Consider the following 18,405-nt stretch of genomic DNA (forward strand, 5'->3'; position numbering starts at 1 on the left):
CTTTCCCTGTCCAGCGCCCTGTCACTGTGTATGCCCTGCCTCCTGCGGCTGCCTCCTCCGAGATGGAGTTACTGGGGCCAGTGCTTGCATCTGCTTCATCATTGCTCACCCAATGTCCAGCCTCAGCACTGGCACAGAACAGGTGCTCAGAGCCCAAGCACTGCACCAAACTGCCATGTTCCCAGCTCCGATCTCAGCCTCAGTAGGCTGGGGCTGCCCGTCCCTCCTCATGGCTTCTTCCAGTAGAGCATGTGTGAAATTAATGGACCAGCTCTTCCCGGGCTAGGAAATCTATTTCACTTTAATGAAATCCAATTAATGCCTTCAGTGCGGAGCCCTGGGCCCTCCTAGGCTAAAGATGTTGAATGAGGGGCCGCCTCTTCCTGTAACCCAGATGTGCCTTCTCGCCTTCATCTCCCTTCCAGGAACAGCTCTGCCAGCAATGATTTCTCAGTCTCTTTCATCTCCAAATGCACATCTGTTGTCCACATATCCCTGTCTCAGGGATCTTTGAGTGTCACTCTGCGGAATAAATGAAGAGGGTACTCTTTCACGCCACCTACTCAGCCACATGCCCATCCTTCAACTTACTCATACTCTTATTTGCCCACACACACATCTACTCAGCCACCCATCTAATTGGAAACTTATTCATTCACCCATCTGCTCCCTCCACTTATCCATCCACTCATCATCCTACCTATCCATCCCCCCATCCGTCCATGCAAACACACCAAATACTCATCTCCTTGAGTGTCTACTTTATCTTAAGTTCTTTGCCTGGCGCTAGGTAAATAAAGTTGAACAAGATTCAGTTACTCCCCTGGAAAGGCTAGCAAGCAACTTCTAGCAACTTTTCCACTAACTGCTAGCTAGCAACTTTTTCAGGTTTAATAAGAGAAAACCAACACAGTGCTGTGGTTAAGAAAAGTATGAGTTCGGGGTTCCTGGGTGGCTCATTCAGGTGAGTGTCCAGTTCTTGGTTTCAGCTCAGGTCACGATCTCAGGGTCGTGGTATTGGGCCCTGAGTCAGGCTCCCCACTCAGCGGGGAGTCTGCTTGTCTCTGGCTCCCTCTGCCCCTCTACCCTGCTTTCTCTTTCAGAGGAAACAAAAATAAAATAAAAAAATAAAAAAGAAGAGCACGGGTTCTTGTGCTAGAAAATTTGGAGTAAAATACCAGGTCAAGTACTCAGTAGCTCAAGAACATGAACAAATTGCTAAAGTTCTTTATGTTTCGATTTTCTCATTGCAATGAGAAATGGAATTGTGGCATGTATTAAGTGATCAACAAGTGATCAATAATACTATTATTTAATGTTGTTGCTCTGATCATTATGGTCTATTCCCTCATATATTAATCACAAGATGTGATTACTTATGCATTTAATGATTAATTTACACATTCAATGAGTATTTATTATCCTCTGCATATTCCAGCCTGCGCTAAGCTCTGCATACTTCAGAAGTTTAGAATTTTATTGTATAGACAAGGCAGGCACCCCTGGAAATAATAACACCATAATAACAACCACATGAATGGTTGTAATAATAAAGACAGCTTAACAGCTGTCAAAGGCTTACCATGTAGGCATTGTTCCGAGTATTTTCTGTATATGAACTCATTTCAAATTCATAACAGCTCTGAAGCAGGTCCCAACATGCTCCCCATTTTACAGAGGAGAAGATCAGGACCAGAAGAGATTAAATGTCTCATCCAGTGTCTTATGGTTGGTGAGTGGAGGACGTGGGATTTGAGCCATCATAATAAAGGGGGCTTAACCGGAATAGGGCCTTGGAGTGTTTGTTCTTGAGGCTCAGCCAGAGCCGCTGAATCAAAACCACTGGGTGCAGGGCCCAGGAATCTGCATTTTGAGCATGAGTTACCCCCTCTTTAAAGCTTGAAAATTCCTGCTCTGATGTTGGAAGTAGAAGCCCGCCCTCAACTTCACCACTTACTCCCTGTGTGATGCTTAGCCCCTCTGGGGCTCCGTTTCCCCTTTAGGAAGTGGGGATTGGTACTATTGCCTCTTGACCTATAGCTTAACAAGGTGATCAGAAACATGAGTGCAAGAGTGTGGAGGAAGGGGAGGAATACAATGTTTGGGGGCCAGGTTCTGGGATGCCCTGCAGGTGGAGGGACGTGCAGATGGTAGAAGGGAGGCCAAAGACCAGTGTGGACGCTTCAGAGTCTGAGGATCCCTTGGGAGCTTTGTGTTAGATTCATTAGGATCCTTCTGAGTTTCTAGGCTTTTGAGGTATCTGTTAAAACAGGTCCTTCCTCACCAGGGACACGCCTGACGGCTTGGTTCTTGGAAGCTTCTTCCAGGACCAATCAGGGTGAGTGGCAGAGTGTGCTTGCAATCTGAGGGGAGGTCGTGGCACGTGCCACCCTCGAGCCCACGTGGCATCTGTGGCTGGTCCCCACACATTCCTAGGAAAGCTCTCTCAGCCCTTCCAGCTTTGCAGGCAGCAGACAGGGTGGTTTCAGGACGCAGCACCTGCTTCTGCTGGGTGAGTGACGGGGTCGCCCCGGAAAGGGGGCTCTCTCGGGTAGGCATGACCGGGGGTCACAGTAACAGCTGAGAGATGAAAACTCATCCATCAGTATGCCTGTCACCATGACTGTCACCATGAGCAAACACTCCTGGTGGCCCGTTCATTGACTTTTTGATGCAGACTGCATCACCTTAGGGAGTGAGGGTGGCATCTGGCAGGAATCTGGCCCAGCAACAGTGCCCACGTCACGGCATCCTGAAGTTTGGATCAGTCTGCATTTGGTCAGGAAAACAGCTACTGCCAAGTGGCTCGGGAACAGGGCTGCAGTGGAGGAGGGGAGTTTTGCAGAGCCTGGGGAGAGCTGGGGCCTCTGGAGGCTCTGGTGACACAGTCACCAAACCTCAGCCCAAAGGCCCCAGAGCAGGGGAGCGACTAGGTGTGGGGGTCCCCACAGACAGTGCTCATGAGGTGGTCAGAGAAGCCCTGCATCTAAGGGAGTGGTTGGCCCCAACCTCCACGGCCTCCCAAGAGTAACTGTACCTCCCAGTTGCAAGAGAGCTGGTGACACTGGCAAGCCCCAACCAGAAGCTGCCTCAGTTCTCTGGGCTGTAGGAACAGCACCAGGCTGGCAGCTTAACCAAAAGAAATGTATTGTCCCACAGTCTTGGAGGCCAGAAGTCCAAGATCAAGGTGTCGACGATGGGGCTGGTTCCTTCTGAGGCTGGGGTGAGGGGGTGGGAGTGAAGAACACGCTCCAGGCCTCTCCCCGAGCTGCTGGGGGTTTGCAGGCAATCTCTGGCATCCTTGGCTGTAGAAGCATCACCTCGATCCCTGTCTTTGTCTTCACGATGTGTTCTCCCTGAGTGCATGTCTGTGCCCAAATGTCCCCTTTTTAGAAGGTCATATTGGATTGGGGCCTCCCCTGGTCCAGCATGACCTCATCCTAAGTAATTACATCTGTAAGCCCTCTAATCCCACATAAGGTCACCTTCTGAGATATTGGGGGTTAGGACTTCAACATACAGGTTTGGGGGGAGGGACACAATTTAACCCATGACAGAGAGGAATCTGGGAAACATAGTTCCCAGCCTTAGAGGAATGTGGTAAGAAGATGAGGACGGCCTCACCCACAGAAAGCCGGCAGGGATGCTTCCCCACCCATTCATCCCTTCATGAAACGTTCACTGAGCACCTACCACATGCCAGGCTCTGTTTGGTATTGGAGACCCAGGGGTGAGTTAGGCCTTTCCCCTGTGTTTGTCCTGGGCATGAGTTGACAAGCAAATCGAGAAATTATGATTTTTGACAGAATGCTCACGGGAGGACCAGAGGAAGCCCAGCCCGCCCACTTGGAGACTTGAGGATGAGTTTTGCAAAAGAGGAGGTGGAGCTCAGTGGGGGGTCAGGAGGGGCAGTGAAGTGAGGAAGGCATTCCAGCTGGAGCCACCAACCCGTCCCAGCAGGCACAGAGAGAGGGGCCAGGGAGGAGCAGCGCCTGAAGGCAGGGTGCCAGAGCTCCTTGGATCCCAGGCAGAGGACTGGGGCGGGGGGTGGGGGGGGGCATGGGTACGCGTGCACTCCCACCACCAATCCTGGACTGCTTCCCCATCTCCTCAGGTTAAATATGGGCCAGCCGGGGTGGAAGCAGTGTGAAGGAGGTGGCAGGCAAGTGCAGATGGCCAGGATGAGTCACTTATGCTCCTTAGGGGGCTTTGATCACGCAGAAGCGCTGCTCCTTCGACTTTGTGATATATTTAGAGCCAGCCCCTTCCGCCTCCATGTCTGCAAACTCTGTCCTGCCACCCGAGAGTGGGGACTCTGCCTTCCTCGTCGTGGGTCCCCCATAGCTGGTCTGGCACCTGGCCTGGCAAATTGCGGGCTCAGAAATGTTGAACACAACAGCAAAGTGGTTTATTTGACTGTTGCCACCCACCTGGCTGCTGCCAGCAGAGGGCTTATGCCAACGTGTTTGTGTTCAGCAGCCCTCATAAATGTTTTTGGATCTTGATCTCTTATATTTGCACAACTTGAATAAACAAGTTTATACCCATTACCTTATTTCACGTCTGGACAACAGGCAGGGCGGGGAGGAGGTGGTTCTCTCTCTGGTGTGGATGAGGGTGATGAGTCTGCTGAGAAGTTCCTCATCTGAAACAGGTGCGGTGCAGGACTCTGGGGGGAGGTAGCCAGGTGTCCTGTGCTCTGGGGTCAGAGCTGGGGGACAGGCAGGTGGAGGTGGGGGAGAAGCCACGTGTCTGGGTGGCTGGTGCTTTTTGGCTTTTTGATGAATGGCTTAGTCATAAACAGAATCTGAGCCAGAGGCAGGAAGGGAAATGCGCAGTGGCTACAGAGGCCATGGCAGGAGCTCAGGAGAAAAATCCAGGTGGCTCCGATCTTGGAGGAAGCAGTGTGGATGTACGGGTGTGGTGGAGAGCTGGGGGGATGCTCAGGGTAGATGGACCGGGCAGTTCTGGAACACAGAACAGACAAGACTTCCTAGAGGTTGACAATAGGGTGGGAGGGGGCACAGAGATGACCCCGAAGTCTGGCCTGAGCACCTGGATGACCCCGAGGTCTGGCCTGAGCTCACATTTACTGCATGGGGAGGGGCTGGTTAGAGATCTGGAGGGTGCACGGAGGGTTTCATTCTGGATATGCCAAGTCTGAGACCCAAGCCCAGCTTCCTGGTATGACACAAGGTTTCTGTGCAGGGCGGATCCACACGCATTTCTAGGAACGCGGTGGGGCTGGAAACATAGCCTGGGGAATTCCTTTAAGGAAAGAAACAAAATCCTGAATAGAAAATTCGATATGATTATATATGCACTTATTTGGCTGACAAATATTACAAAGGGAAAAGGCTCCGTACAAGTGAGGAAGGGAAGCCCGGGCTCCTGAGAGCCCCGCCCGCGCTCTCCTGCTCCTCCAAGCTTTGCTCAAGCTGTCCCTCTGTCTTCTCTTCCTCCCTGGTGTCTCCTACTCTTCCTTTAAGACCCAGCCTGGATGTCCTGGCCCCCAGCTGCCTTCCCCCACCCTCAGGCCGAGTGACTGCCTCTTCTCTGACCCCAGGGCCAGCTGCCCCGTCCTCTTGAGATTGTGAGCTCCTCAAAGGGGGCAGGGCTGCATTCCCCTCCAGGCCATGGCACACGTAGATGACACTTAATCGGGGCTATCTGACTGATAATTAATCATCAGTTTTTTAGTGAATGGATGGTTAATTCAAGAGCTCATGCTCTAGGGGATTTGGCAAAACCAAACTTTCCATAGGCAAAGAGCAAGCAAAGGATTCCAGTATTTTAAAGTTCATTAAAACAAACATTTCCTGGGGCACCTGGAGGCTCAGAGCCTTAAGGGTCTGACTCTTGATTTTGGCTCAGGTCGTGAGATAGAGCCCCAGCTGGGCTCTGGGCTCCTTGATGGGTATGGAGCTGGTTTAAGATTCTCTCTCCCTCTGCCCCTCTCCCCCCAAGAACCCCCCCCAAAAAAAACCCCATTTCCTGTGCGTGCTTGTGTAGAGAGTCTGAGAGGGCTCTGTACTTTTCAGAAGGGCTCCAACCCGAATCATCTCGCCTGATCCTTCCAGGAGCTCTGGAGGGAAGATGGGACTTGTTCCAACCCCAGAACCCTTTGGTTTGGATTCAGGGTCATAAGGGGTTTTTGTCGGTGCCACGTGGCGGGGGTGGGTGTCTAGCAGGAAGGAGGAGGAGTGATGGTGCAAAGGCCACGGGACACCTGCAGTACAGGGAGAGACCTGTCCTTGCTCTCAGGAGGCTCACACTCCATTCAGAGCGGCGGAGAAGAGGGGAGTAACTAAGCTGCACTCAGGGAAAGAGCGGAGCCCTGGCACTCTGTGTGTCCTCAGGCCCCTGGAGGGCTCTGGGGTAGGAGCAGCAACGGCTGGGGGATTGACCTCAGGGCCACCAGGGAGGGTGGCAGGCTCTGCCCATGGAAACGGCGAAGGCCGGAAGACAGAGTGCCAGCCCGGAACCCCTTCTCTGCACATTAGGATTAGGCAGGAATTGTTCCCACTGAAATTCCCCCATCCTAACAGGCCAGCCTAAGCCCCCTTCTCCATGCAGCCTTCCTGGGTTCCCTCTGCTGGCAGAACCCGTGCTTCCTGTAACCCCCGGGGCATGATACCTCTGCCTGTCTTATGGTGGAGTCCATGGGGCCACCGCATCGCTTCCATGTCATTCTCTAAGCTCTAGAGGGATGTGACCTGTGTAACTCAGCACCTCTTCACCTGCACCTCCAGTAACAGAGACGGTTGACATTTGTAGAGCTCGGTGACCCTTATCAGCTGCTTCTCATAGATCTTCTAACCACGGGAGCCCTGACATCCCTGCTGCAGCCAGGCTCTGAGATCAGTCTTGGGTTAAACCTTATCTCCAGGGCTCACAGGGCAGCAGCCTTGCACTGGTTACTGAGCCTCCCCCAGAGCCTGGTCTCCTGGTCTGTAGTAGGGGTGTCACGCCCCCACCCCCAGGACTGGCTGGCCACCAGCGCTAACCATTATCATATAGGAACTGGCCTCAGAGTGGGTGGTAATCAATGTGTATTCAATCAATGGCTGACGGATGTGCAAAAATGTGCCTTGCCCTTGAGCAAACTTTTTTTGCATCTGGAAGGAGGCGGGTGTCAGGGGAAACTTGATGATGTTAATTGGAAGTCAGGTGGTGCTAAACTGCTAGGCTGGAGGAGGCAGCCACAAAGCCATCCGCCTTCTTGTTTAAAGTGAGTTATAATTCCCCAGGGAATGAGGAACCAGGCAGTTTGCTCCAGCAGAGAAAGGGAAGCCGAGCACCCCTACCTCCGGTGCCCCGTTGTGTCCCCAGGCTAATTAGTACTAGGACAGGGACATAGGCAGGCCCTCGAGGGGGTCCAGGAGGAGCCTCGGGAGAGGAGGGACCCAGGCCAGACTGCAGCATCCAGAGGAGGTCCCAGCAGATGCCGCTGAGAGCACTGGCCACCCCTCCCCCCTGGTCACCGGTGACCAGCGTGGACTCAGCGGAAGTTCACTGAGCGATTCCCTTCCACAGAATGACTGATCACCTGTCCTTCGGGGCTACTTGCCTGCATGGGGGGGGGGGGGGGCGGGGAGGTGTGCTCAGTGCGCAGGAATAGAGACCTAATGGGGTAATTCTATGCAGGGTAGAAAGCATCTGGCAGCCACGATCCAGCCCACTCTGCCTTTTCCTGGCTCTGTGACCTCGAGGCAACACTGGAGCCTCAGTTTCCCCAAATCTGGCTGGAGGGGGTGGAATTTGCTCTGCCCTACTCAAACCTTAAAAAAAAAAAAAAAAAGGTGCTTCTGGACCAGGGCGTTTCACCTCTTCCCGGCCCCTCGGGGATTCATTTGCATTCTTGGAATAAAATTGTTGACTGTACTTCATGCTCAGTCGCACATTTAAATGCTTCTGTGAGGTTATTTTGGAGAAGTAACTCTCTGGAATGTTGGCAGGGCAGGCACCCCCGCCTCCCCTTGGAGAGGCAATCAGCCCCCTGCCGAGGCTGGAGGCGACTCGGGGCGAGCATCCTGGCCCCGGGGAGGCGCTGTCCAATGAGAACCTCACCCCAGGGGCTGTCTCGAGGCTGTTGGGAAATGTCTCATTTTTATATGTAAATAAATCATTTCCAGAGATTGCTCTGATCGCAGCAGGCTGCTGCTAAAATGTTTTAAGTGGGTCCTTTGCCACTGTAAACTTTGTTAAGCATTATTATCATGTTTGGTTCTGTTTTCCTCTGCCGAGCCCTCTGCTCCCAGCATTCTAGCCCCTTCTGTCATTGTATCCTGGTTGCATACCTCTGGGGACAGAGAGCTTACTACCTTAAGGACACCCATTCCAGGGTAGGACAGCACTGACTGCTGGAAAAGTCTCAGTGAGCTGGAATTGGAGCTGTCTTCTTATCGTTGGTCACTGCTACCCTCTTGAGCCAGGCCTTGCTCTGGCCTCATAGAACCAGCTTGCGCCCTCTTCCTCGGCTACCTCCTCCCTGTGCCGGACCAGTGCTCTGACCTCCTTGCCACAGCCCATAAAATCCTGATCACCTGGCCCCTTGCTCACCCTTATCTGCTCTCCCCCTTACTATGCTCCAAAGCTGCCGGCATCTGTTCCTCCAAGACACAGAGCACTGTCCCACGCTGGGGCCTTTGCATCTGCTACTCCCTCTGCCAGGATGCTCCTTTCTTGAGTTTCCTTCTCAAGGTTCTCAGCTCAATGTCACTTCCTCAAAGATGCCCTCTCCCTGGCAGTCTTCGCTAAAGTGTCCCCTAACCCTCTCACATTTTCCCGTGCGGTTTCCCACCGGACTACCCTATAAGGCAGGACAGTATATACTTATTTCCGTGTTGCTGTCTGCCCAGTTTGAATGTGAGCCCCCTGGGGATAGGTCTGTGTCTTGTTCTTGCTGTAATCCCAGGTCCAGCACACAGTGGATGCCTAATAAATGCTCATTCTGAGAGTGTGATGCTCACTTCCTCGGAGTCGCCTTGCTGCTGGTTCCTCAATGGCCACTGGCAAAACGCAGGATGGGGAGGCTCCCCTTCCTTTTCTCTGGATATGCTTCCTTCTGCATCAAGAAGGCCCAAACTCACTTAGCAGCAGCAGCTGGTCCCCAAACACAATCTTACAGCAAGCTCAGTCTACAGAACAGATAAACAGGGAAGTGGTCTGCCTGAAGCAGTGTCCCCTTCGTATGATGCTTGGCCCCCCTGGCTCCCCGTGCGGACCCTCGGGCACCTGCAGTGATGTGTCTGTCCATACTCACGCCCCCTCGGTCTGGCGTCAGCTCCTCCTTTCCCTCAGGTCCCGGCCTCGCCCATTCTCAGGCAGAGATTCCATCCACCAGGCCTAGCTCATCAGCTGGTGCCACACCCCGGTCACAGGGTTTGGGCTCCAGAAGGACACGTGACCCCTGCTGGTTTGGAGTCTGGCCTTGGAAGTTTTCCTAGAAGCACTGAATAGGAAGTCTGCTCTTTGTGCTGGGGTCACTGGGCTGCTTGAGTGCGAGCCAGGATCTGTGGGCATCCTCAGGGGAGAGCCTTCCTGAAAACAAAGCAAACCAGAGGATTGCAGACTCGAGAGATGGAGAGAAAGTAGGCGAGTGCTCATGATTGTCTGGACTCCTGGATCTGGCTGTACCTGCAACCGTGCACTTTACAGTTACCGAAGCCGACAGATTTCCTCCTCTGCTTACGCCTGTTTGAGCTGGGCTTTTTCTCACTCGTAACTCAGAGAATCCTGACTTTGGCTTTGGGGCCACGCACGTGGCTCCATGTCATCCTTAAAGTCAGCCAGGACGCATTCCATGCTTTGTCTTCCACTGGCTTATTTGCGTGGGCAGTAATGATAGCAACAACACCTCTCTCTTCTCAAGTGCTTTTCAGCTTTCACTGTTTCCAGGAGAACACCATGGAAAAATTACTCTGTTTTTGTCTTGCAGATGAGGAAACTGAGTTCAGGAGCTTGAGGGCATTGCACAAAGTCACCTGACTACACGACAGAAATGCCTCTGCAAAGGTTTTCAGGATTTATGACACCTACGACAGAGGTGGATTAATGCTTTATTGATTGATTGATTGATTGGCTCGTATCTGGTCTTTGGGCTTTTAAAGATCATTATTTTAATTACATAAGGAGCTTACATAAATTGGTAAACAAAACAACTGAACTATCCTCTGGCAGATGAGTGAGAATAGGGAATTCACAAAAGAAACAATCCAGGAAGTAAATAAAAAGTGGAAAAAATACTCAGGCTTACTAGTAATCTAAGACACCCAAATCAAAACAAGATACTAGGTTTCTTATCTTTAAAATACGCAAAGAGGGACACCCTGGGGCTCAGCAGTTGAGTGTCTGCCTTCGGCTTAGGCTTAGGATGTGATCCTGGGGTCCCAGGATCAAGTCCCACATGGGGCTCCCTGCATGGAGCCTGCTTCTCCCTCTGCCTGTGTCGCTGCCTCTCTCTCTCTCTTTGTCTCCCATGAATAAATAAATAAATCTTTTTTAAAAATGTGCAAAGATTAAAACAAAAACAAACACTGAATGCTGTCCTGGATATAGGAAGTTCTTCCGTGATGATTGTTTTGAAAGGAATTTGGCAAAAGCATGTTTAAAACAGAGGCTGGCAAATATTTTCTGAAAAGGGCCGGATAGTAAATATTTTTAGCTCATGGAACCATATGGTCTCTGTTGCAACTACTCAATCCCCTGTCGTAGTTCAAAAGCAGCCATAGACGGTGTATAAATTAATGAGCAAGGCTGTGTTCTGATATACCTTTATTAGTAGGAACAGGTGACAGGCTGGATTTACCCCTCAGGTCATGGTTTGCTCATCCCCTAGTTGTAAACATGTATTATTAAGCAATTATTAAAATGATGATTATACAAAAAATGTAGAATGTAAAGCTAAATGGAAAATTCCTGGCTACCCAGTTATATGCCCCAATACATATAATCATAGCCATGCAGAGAAACCTAGGGGGAAAAATCTTAGAAAAAGAAAATATACCTGAGTTAGTTAGCTATGGTGGCATAAAATATCCCCATTTTAGGAGTTTGAAATAACCATTATTATTTCTCCTCAGGCTATGCGTATGTTGTCTGGGCTGTTCTGTTGGCTGATTTCTGGACAAGTGTCTGGGGATTCTCTGCTGCACAGGGTCACCTATGTGCCTGTGCCATGCAGGCCGGAGGGTGCTGAGAATGGTCTGAGAGGTAGCCAAAGCACCCAAGACCTCTTGAGGTCTAGGGTCAGAGCTGACACTGTCACATCCACCACAGCCTATTTGGAAGCAAGTCACAGGCCAGTGCAGAGTTGCACTCCTAGGGCGTGGACAGGATGGGGTTGGTAGAGAGTTGACCGAAGCACCAAAATGCTACTTGGGAGGGAAAGACACCAGCCTTCTCCGATGCCAAGCTGAGTCAGAGGCTGCCTCGGAAGTCCCGGAGCCCTGTTGCTTCTGGATCCTTATTGGCAGGTTCCCACTCCACTGATACTGCCAGGAGGCCATGATCTGCAACTCTCAGAGCAGAGAGCAGAAGGGACTCGGTGCCTGCGGTGGCATTCTTAAACAGAGGAGCACAGAGTGTGAGCACCACCCCTGCCACCACCGGCGTGCTGAGGGGAAGATGGGAGGAAGGGAGAACCCAAAGCAAGAACTCTAGAATCTTCCTCTGATGGATCTAAAGCTTCTGTGCAACTGAGCAAACAGCTCATTCCAGGTGCTTGGCTGCTCCCTCCATTTCATTTTGGAAAAGCTTTCCCACTGGGGCGTCTGGGTGGAGCTGTTGATTGAGCGTTGGGCTCGGCTTTGGCTCAGGTTGTGATCTCAGCTCATGATCTCAGGGTCACGAGATTGTGTCCCAAGTTGGGCTCTGTGCTCAGCAGGGGAGTCTGCTTGAGATTCCCCCTCTCCATCTGCCTCGGCCTATCCTCACCGCACTTTCTCTCTCTCTCAAATAAATAAATAAATCTTTGAAAAAAATCTTTCCCATTAAAACCACACAAGTTCTGTATCATTCTATCGATGGCGAGCCGCATTCTAGAATGCCAGCCCCATAAAAGCAGAGACTAGGTCTGTGGTGCTGGAGCCACCAGAGCCAGTGCTCCCTGACCTGGTCCAGTCCCTCATTTCCTGCTTCTTTGTGCTTGGATCATTCCCTCCTGATGTCTGCCTCTTAAGCCTAATGTGGTGAGCTGTGTCCAACTCTTACCATCTTACAAAACAGAGTGCTCTTTGAAATTCAGACCCTGTCTACGTAGATCCTGAAAGCCCCCGAGTGTTTAGCCATGGTCTTCCCCTGGGACAGAATCCAGCCCAGCTCCTCCAACAGCCCTACAGCATCCTCAGCAGTTGGCAGGTGTTGGTGACCTTTTGCACATCAGCTCCTGTACCGAGTGCTTGTCCCTCGTCGTCTCATTCAAGCCTCACAGCAGCCCAAGGAGGGAGATATAAATGCACCTCCTTGTTTTTGTAAATGGATTTCATTTTTTTAGAGTGGTTTTGGGTTTACAGAAAATTGAGGAACTAGTGCAGAGATTTCCCATATGCCTCCCTCACACACACTGTGTCCCCTATTATTAACATCTTGTGGTACATTTGCTGACATTGGTGAGCCAGCTTTGATATGTTACTATGAACTAGAATCTGTAGTTGATATTGGGGTTCGCTCTGTCGTACATTGTATGGGTTTTGACAAGTGTATGGTATCACGTATCCACCATTACGGTATCATACAGAATAGTTTTACTGACCTAAAACACCCCCTCCCTGTTTAGTTTTGTAAGAAACCACCAAACTGTCTTCCAAGGTGTTTGGCATTCACACCGGCAATAAATGAGAGTTCCTCTGCATCCTTGCCAGCATTTGATGTTGTCAGATTTTGATGGTCCTGATTCGAGCTATTCTGAGAAGTGCATGATGGTATCTCATTTTATTTTTTTATTTTTATTTTTTAAAGATTTTATTTATTTATTCATAGAGACACAGATAGAGAGAGAGAGAGAGAGAGAGAGGCAGAGACACACAGGCAGAGGGAGAAGCAGGCTCCATGCAGGGAGCCCAACGTGGGACTCCATCCCGGGCCCCCAGGATCATGCCCTGGGCTGCAGGCGGCGCTAAACTGCTGCACCACTGGGGCTGCCCTGGTATCTCATTTTAATTTGCATTTCCCTGATGACACATGATGTAAACATCTCTTCACATACTTATTTACTACCTTGTATATCTTCTTTGGAAAGATGTCTGCTCAGACCTTTTGTTCATTTTTAGAATTGGGTTGTTTGTTTTCTTACTGCTGTGTTTTAAGTGTTCTTTATATATAATGGATATAAGTCCTTTATCAGAAACATGTTTTGTAAAAAAATTAAAAAAAAAAAAGAAACATGTTTTGTGAATATTTTCTTCCCATCTGTAGCTTGTGTGTTTGTTCTCTCCACTGTTATTTTCACAGAGAGGTTTTTAATTTAATTTTATTTAAAAAAATTTTTTTTTTATTTATGATAGTCACAGAGAGAGAGAGAGGCAGAGACATAGGCAGAGGGAGAAGCAGGCTCCATGCACCAGGAGCCCGATGTGGGATTCGATCCCGGGTCTCCAGGATCGCGCCCTAGGCCAAAGGCAGGCGCCAAACCGCTGCGCCACCCAGGAATCTCAGGTTTTTAATTTTAATGAAGTCCAATTTACTAGTTCTTTTTTCTTTCATGGATTGTGCTTTTGGTGTTGAATTTAAATCTCACGACCTGAGTGAAGGCAGACGCTCAATCACAGAGCCACCCAGGTGCCTCTAGTTTTGTGTTTGATATTAAGTCATGATCCTTTTTTTTTTAAAAAAGATTTTATTTATTTATTCATGAGAGACAGAGAGAGAGAGGCAGAGACACAGGCAGAGGGAGAAGCAGGCTCCCTGCAGGGAGCCCGATGTGGGACTTGATCCTGGGTTTCCAGGATCACGCCCTGGGCTGAAGGCAGGTGCTAAACCATTGAGCCACCCAGGGATCCCCTCATGATCCATTTTGAGTTAGTGTCTACAGAAAGTGTAAGGTCAGTGTCCAGACCTTTTTTTTTTTTTCTCATGTGGATGTCCAGTTGTCCTGGAGCCATTTGTTAAAAAGCTTATCCTTTCCCCATTGTATTGCCGCTGCTCCTTTGAAGAACAGGTGACTATACATGTGGGTCTATTTCTGGGATCCTTATGCTGTTCCTCTGATCTATTTTTTCACCAGGATCACACCATCTTGATTGTTGTAGATTTACTGTAAGTCTCAATGTTGGGTAATATCAGTTCTCCGACTTTTTTCTTCTGGAGGGTGTTGTTGGCTCTTCTTGGTCTTTTATCTTTCTGAATAAACCTTAGAACCAGTTTATTGATATCTGCAAGATAACCTGTTGCCATAATGATTGGGATTACATTGAATCTATTGATCAAGCTGGCCAAATATACCTTGTTACAAATGTAACCACAAAGGCCTAGAGAGGCAAATGGACTTGCTTATGGTCAATGGAATTAAAATTCATATTTCGGGATGCCTGAGTGTCTCAGTGGTTGAGCCTCTGCCTTGGAATTGAGTCCTGCATAGGGCTCCCTGCAGGGAGCCTGCTTCTCCCTCTGTCTGTGTCTCTGCCTCCCCCTCTGTGTCTCTCATGAATAAATAAATACAATCTTTAAAAAATTAATAGATAAATAAAATTCATATTTCATTGATTCTGACAGACACATTGTATCATCTGTGAAATGGGCATGCACTTTACAGTTGATGCTGACAGTTGATAGTCATCGTAGAGTTGGCATTGCCCACATTCGCACACAAGAATTTGCAGAATGTGGGTAGTGGCTTAGGAAAAAAATCCCAGAGACAACAGCAGAGCACTTCTTTAAGAAATGTTGCATTGTCGGTGCTCCTGATGGCCCAGAGGTGGTACAATGTGGACAAACAGGGTGTGATGACCTGGAGGCGAGAGTGAGATCTGAGTGCGAAGGGAATACCTTAATACCTTAATTGACTTACTTTGCTTACATTTTCCTTTTAATGCATGTACAAGAGTGATACATTATTTTTAAAAATCCTCCAGGTGCCTGGTGGCTCGGTCAGTTAAACAGGTTTTGGCTCTTGGTTTTGGCTCAGGTCATGATCTGAGGGCCCTGAGATTGAGCACATATGTGGCTCTGAGCTCAGCGGGGGAATCTGCTTGTCCCTCTCCCTCTGCCCCTCCCCTTACTCTTGTATGCTCTCTAGTTCTAAGATAAATAAAATCTTTTTAAAAAAGTCTTAAAAAAAAAAAAAAAAGATTCTCCCTCTCCCCTTGCCCCACCTCACCCCTGTACTCTTTTTCTAAATATGTATACAAATAAAAAAATAAAATAAAATAAAATAAAATAAAATAAAATACCCTCTGGGTCTAAATAAATCTAAAACAGTTTTTAAGATAAATATGGAATTAAAAAGTTTTTTTAAAAGATTTTATTTATTTATTCATGAGAGACACAGAGAAAGAAGCAGAGACACAGGCAGAGGAAGAAGCTGACTCTGATGTAGGGCTCGACCCCAGGACTCTGGGATCATGACCTGAGCCAAAGGCAGACGCTCAACCACTGAGCCACCCAAAGGGTCCCTGGGATTAAAAAGTTTAAAGTGACAGGAAAGTGTCACTGGTTTTTATTTTTTTTATTTTTTTATTTTTTTTTTTGTGTCACTGGTTTTTAAAATTTTATTTTATTTATTTATGTTTAAAATTTTTATTTATTCATTTGAGAGAGAGAGAGAGAGAAAGCACAAGGAGAGGGAAAGGCAGAGGGAGAAGCCGGTTCCCCGCTAAGCAGAGAGCTTGACATGGGCTTGATCCCAGGAACCTGGGATCATGACCTAAGCTGAGGCCAGATGCTTAACTGACTGAGCCAGCAGGCGCCCCTGAAGTGTCACTGTTTAAGGGTCTCATTTGTGCTACTGTTATGGCAGAGGTTTACTCTTAGTGGGAAATAGAAACAATAGCGCATCTCCAAGTTGATGTTCCTAGGTAGTATGATGCACAGTAACGGTTGCATCGCCAGCATCCTGGGAGAAATCCCAGCATGTGTGAAAGTGGTCACAGGTTTGAGAAAGGGGACATTAGCAAAGTCATGGGCAGGGCTAAGGGAAATCTATAAGGGATAGGGCAGTGTCTCAGGGCTGACAGCACCTGGGAGCTATCGTCACCTCTAGGCCTGAGGGGCAAGGATTGCGAGAGGTTACCAAAGCCTGGGTGGAGGCTGTGGGAGAGAGCAGCCTGGCTGGCCCCGCAGTCTTTGGTAGGGAAAGAGCCAGGGAATAAACACCCCAACCTCACTCCCTGGTACCCCGATCCTGTGCATGCACCTACCTTTGCGGGGAAACCACTGAGAAGCAGTGATCACCCTCCCAGGACACAGAACAGCCTGGAGAGTGGGGGTGGCTTTGGGGAGGGCTAGTGGCAAGCATCCCGCTGACCGGAGGGCCAGCATGCAGTCTGCCGCTTCTGCTCCACCACCCCTGCTCCTGACCACAGTGCTCCGCACTTAGGCTCCGTGGGCAGAGGCCGCTGACCAGGTGGATGGGTTACTTCGAGCTCCCCCACTGTCGTGGAGGCTCGCTAGTCCTCACCCTCCGTGGGCTGTGGCCGGGTCCTGCCCCCCACTCCCCTCTCCCCGCCCAGCACCTGATTTGCCATGCAGGACTCTGTGGGCGACACGAACTTCTGCTTCTGGGCTGAAACTTGGCTCAGAAACTGTGGACGTCAACTCCCAGGCCCGATGATGGACAGCACGGACTCGGATCGCAGTGTGTTTATAGCTTATAAGGGTGAGTTGTGCGTATTTCCAACTTGGCCCCAACACCTGCTTCCCCAGTTGGCTTGTCAGGCAGGGCCTACTCTGATTTAGAGCTCTAGATCTGGCAACTTGGGTTTTGAGTTGAACCCCTTTGTTTGCCAAATCTGCCCGAGACTTGGGATCAAAGGATCTGTGCGCGTCAGAGCTGGATCACCAACCAGGGCTCCCGCTCTCTGCACAGACGGGGATCCTGGAGAAGAGGGAGGGTGCTGGCCCCAGGCCACAGCACCTGGTGGGGTGACAGAGAATCTGGGGACTGGAGTCTGTTGCCTGCCTTCAAGGCTTAGCTTGGCCGTTAGCTGTGGGATCTTGGATAAGTCCCCTAACCTTCCCGTCCTGTTTCCCACTCTGCAAAATGGGGGTGAGCATAACTCCTGTCTCACTGGGTGACTGTAAGAATTGAGTGAGCTAGGAGCCAGGCAGGCTGAGCACTTCTGAGGAGTGCTGGTTCACGTCCACAGGCCCTGTGAGCTAGCTCAGAGTGGGCCCTCAGTGTTTGCTGAATGACTGAATGAGGGAAAGGAGCTTCATAGACTGAGGTGTGGAGGAAATGCTACTCATTATGTTAATTATGCTCTGTAATGGGGCCAGGTTCCTGCAAAGCAATGAATCCCATCAACCCCATCCGTGGGCTAGAGTCCCCAAGATGAATGTCCTGTTTGTTCTCCTTAGCAGCAAATCCAGATGTTTCACTTATAGATTTATTTATTTTTAAAGATTTTGTTTATTTATTCATGAGAGACACAGAGAAAGAGGCAGAGACACAGACAGAGAGAGAAGCAAGCTCCACACAGGGAGCCTGAGATGCGGGACTCGATCCCAGGACCCCGGGATCACAGCCTGAGCCCAAGGCCGACGCTCAACCACTGAGCCACCTGGGTGCTCCAACTCTTAGTATTTAAAGGAGATAATGACAGTTTCAGCAAGAATCTCCCCTCCCCCCCTTAGCTGTCAGGTGCTGCCCTGAGCAACCGCTCAGCCTGGATGCGTGATGCCGGCCTGGCAGCCCAGGCAGTCACGAGGCCCTGGGTCACGGCCACGGCCAGGAGGAAGCAGTCGATGCACAGAATGAGTCCCCTGGGGTTCCCGGGTGTGTGTGGGTTGGATGGAGCCCAGAGGAAGCTCCGTTCTGCAGCTCGGAGGCCCATAGACGCGCCTCGGCTCCCGGGTTGCAGACAGGGGCCAGCCAGGAGAGGCCACGTGGCCCTTTCAGTGTTAGATAGAGTCTGTCGAGGACCCTGGCAGTGGTCATGACCTCTGTATCAGCCATCGGGGAGCTGCTGCATGTTCTCAGAGGTGAGTGGTTCTGCCAGTGTGAACATAGCCGCTGGACATGGCCTCGGAGGCCACTCGTCCCAGTTACTTTATGGAGAAAGGGGCAGAGGCCCAGAGAGGGGTCGGTTTTGCCATGTGACACGGCAGGTCACCCTAGAACTCAGGCCCTGGTTTCCTGATTCAGGGCTTTTATATTGTCGTCAATCATATTAGGGAACAGTTTTCAGGATGCTGGGTGTGGCATGTCCGTGGAATAGCCAGGATGCTCTCAGCACACAGCACGGCTCT

At 50.1% G+C, this 18,405-nt stretch overlaps 1 long non-coding RNA gene across 2 annotated transcripts; it reads right to left on the bottom strand.

Annotated features, from left to right (window-relative positions):
- Positions 1 to 281: 281 nt before the first annotated feature.
- LOC140639552 (uncharacterized) lies at positions 282 to 9,383 on the bottom strand. 2 transcript variants are annotated; one of them, XR_012036217.1, is made up of 3 exons: positions 9,238 to 9,379; positions 4,552 to 4,967; positions 282 to 522 (listed from the first exon to the last, which is right to left on the bottom strand). It is a non-coding gene; the product is annotated as an uncharacterized lncRNA (long non-coding RNA). The 2 variants fall into 2 exon arrangements; XR_012036216.1 differs by having other exon boundaries at positions 283 to 522; positions 9,266 to 9,383.
- Between the last annotated feature and the right edge of the window lie 9,022 nt (positions 9,384 to 18,405).

This window comes from Canis lupus, chromosome 9, assembly GCF_048164855.1.
Source record: "Canis lupus baileyi chromosome 9, mCanLup2.hap1, whole genome shotgun sequence".
NCBI lineage: Eukaryota > Metazoa > Chordata > Mammalia > Carnivora > Canidae > Canis > Canis lupus.